Raw genomic sequence first — 3469 nt, 5'->3', positions numbered from 1 at the left:
TGTGTTATTAGAATTTTGTTATGAAGAGGGAAGTGAAGGTTGGAGTAAGTCTTTACAGAAACTTTAAAACTTAGGCTTTTCTCCGATACTTTAGTAGGAGTATTAGAGGAAACGTGCTTTAAGTTTTCTGTGAAATATAGACAGCATAATAAAAAGAGTCATCCTGCAACCTGTAAGTATGTGTCGCAGAAAAACTTGCTACTATTCATCAAAGAAGTGCTAAAAGATTTAATGATTTGGATTTTTTAATTGAAGGGAAAATAATGCATGCCTTAAATTACAATAAAATAATAAAACCATCATAGTTTTTCTCATAAAACTGAAATTTAATTTGGCAGCTTAAAGATTAAATAGGGTAAACGTAAGAAACACAAGTAGATTTTACCAAATTTGTACAGTATCTTGTTTGCACAGTTTTGAGTATAAACTCGTAAAGATTTTGGCCTTATTTTGTAGCAGTTGAGTTTTGGAATTGCTTCCACTGTATTAAAAAAATCCAATTAATCTTCATTTTCAGCATAAGTAATGCTAGTTAAAACAGCTTAGTTTCTGTGTTATTGGTGATATCACTTATATTTTGTGAGTATAATATACTTGGAATATTAATCTTGTTCTGAAAATTCCATTGTATTCTGATGGTAATTTTAACCTGTTATGTGCATATGTGGGTGTAACAGAGCCCGTGATAATTTAAGAGTCTAGCCATAAGGAATTCTGACTGAAAATCAGTTACATGTTAAAATACTCTGAGGGTATTGTTCCCCAAATGGTAATCATTTTTTAAGTTTTCGTATTTTAAAATGAAAGGAATCTTAATTTATATTTCATTATGCCTTCTTAAACTCTTAAGACAGTAAGGAAATTTGTGCCATTAAAAAAAATCAGTTTTCCCGAGTTCTTGATAAAAGATTATAATTTTAACTTTTCAAGGCATCCTTTTATGTACACGCTTTTCTAATTTTTTTTGTCTTTGCCTGTTAAGAATTCCTCACCCCACCCCCCAATTTTAAACAGCTGAGCACTGTTTAAAAATTGGTTTGCCAGCCTAACCCTTTTACTCCCATTTCCTTTTTTTTACCTGCTATCAGATGGAAGCAAACTTCATCTCACTTATTTGTGTCCCTAGAGTACCCTTAGTGAATAGTTTGAAATACAGAATACTTTTCTATAGTAAAGGAAATCAATATTTGAATGTATACTTTGTGTCAGGTTTTCTAATAGCATTCGTAAATATTATGTGATCCCAACAACCCACGTATAAGTAATATAATTAATAAAGGAATTAAAAATAATAATTACTAAAATCACTAAAATTTAAGTGCTTATTAGGTGCCAGGCACTATTTTAAGTGAAATACTCAACAGTTTGTTTAATCCTCACAACAGCTCTATGAGGGCAAGTATTATCCTCATTTTACAGATGAGGAAGCTGTGACCAGAGAGATTAGGTGACATTTCTCACCTAGAAAGAACCAGAGCTAGAAAGAACCAGAGCTGTCTGTCAAGCAGCCAAGTCCCAGAGTAAGGCTCTTAGCCACGTTGCCTCTCTAAGTAGATGTGATGGTTTATGTTCATGTTTTGCAAATACAGAGGTTGAGGACCAGGGTAAGTACTCACTAGCTCACAGTTAATTGGATTTCAAGTCCCTTTCCATCATACCCCAAGGCATATTTTCTGAACCCCACTATGAGCATTTAGGTAACAAGTAACGTAATGATGAAATATTTTTTTTAAGTTTATTTATGTTTGAAGGAGAGCATGAGCACGAGTGGGGGAGGGGCAGAGAGAGAGGGAGAGAGAGAGATTCTCAAGCACACTCAGCACGGAGCCTGATGAGGGGCTCAAACTCACAAGCCATGAGATCATGACCTGAGCTGAGATCAAAAGTTGGACGCTTAACCGACTGAGCCACCCAGGCGCCCCAATGATAGAATATTTTTTAGTAAAGAATTTGTGAGACATACTTTAATGAATAGGCAAAGATGATTTGATTGGAACGTTAGTTCGGTGCAGATAGATGTATTTGTTTTAAGCAGTATGTAAATATAGATTGTTTCTTCAGCTGTATTCACATTAGGTGCCTATCACATAGTTAGCACTCACTAAATATCTGTGTTATCCAAGACTAATCCTTAAAGAATACCATGAGGCCAAAAACTATATTGGATAATATATGTTCTGAATTCTTCCAGCAATGTCCCTCTTTTTAGCATAATAGTGCAGCAACAAAATAATAGCAGAAGAATCTGGCCAACTCATGTGGATCACTCTACTCAATCTTACGTACAGGTAAGCCAGCCTAACCAGAATCCTTAGTAAGGCCAACTTATATGATGAATTTGGCTGGCCTTTCCTTGGTTCCTGGTAGGGAGTTTCCAATCTTTGGGATTTCCCAAGTGATGGGCATGTCTTTGATATTCATGGTAGGTCCCTAAATAGTTCCAGAGTAGGGGCTGACCATGTTAGAATGACTAACCATGTAACTGTCTATGGAGTTGGGGTTTTGAGCCACATCATACCAGCCCGACCTCCAAGGATGGCAGAGGATTTGGGACGTCAGTTCAGTTGTATAGCCAATGATTCAGTCAATCATGGCCATGCGGTGAGGATCAATAAACACTGTACCTGAAAGCTTGGGAGAGTTTCTCAGATTGGAGATGCACGTGGATGTACCAGGGGGGTGACAGAAGGATGTGCCAGAGGACTTGGAAGCTTAGTGTCTGTCACCCTCCGCAGACCTTGCCCCAAGGATTTCTTCTTTGGTCTGGTCCTGATTTGTAACTTTGTAACAAAACAAACATAGGAAGTATAGCACTTCCTTGAGTTCTGCGAGTTGTTCTGGCACATTCTCGAACCTGAGGGGATAGTGGGAACTGCCGAATTTGTACCCAGTGGGTAACAAGTACGAGTGGCCTTAGGATCCCAGGGCTTGCAGCTGGTGTCTGAACTGAGGGAAGTCTTGTGGAGACTGCCTGTGAAATGACCTAATCTGGGTTGTTACAATTCCACTGTGGGCTTTATTGCTGAACAAATGCTTGTAAATAACTATTAGCATTCTCTGCACTATTCTCAAAGCCTCTTGAGTTTTCTCAAGTGATTTTCATCTTCAGCCCACTTTACATTCTAGATTCCTCCTTGATCAAAGAGCATAGAGTTCTAGTAAAATTTGACCAATATTTGGGGCCAACAAATAATAGGGCTTAACATAATGAAAATATTTTTGCATTCCAATATCACGTTTGTCCTTTAAACTACAGTTTTCCAATTACCAAGTTATGCCCAGAATGCTCAAAACCTTTGTATGCTTTCTTCCTAATTAAGCACATGACCTTTTTTTTCCCATTGTGTGTTTGAACAAAAACATTTTCTCCTGTTTTTACTTACTCTGCTTTTTACGTGTCCCTATTGAATGTCCTCGTTCTTGCCCATGGGGCCAACCATCTTAACCTTTTTAACAGATTGTGTAGCAT

The sequence above is a fragment of the Acinonyx jubatus genome, chromosome B2 (genome assembly GCF_027475565.1).
Source record: "Acinonyx jubatus isolate Ajub_Pintada_27869175 chromosome B2, VMU_Ajub_asm_v1.0, whole genome shotgun sequence".
NCBI lineage: Eukaryota > Metazoa > Chordata > Mammalia > Carnivora > Felidae > Acinonyx > Acinonyx jubatus.
This window is presented reverse-complemented; position numbering follows the sequence as displayed.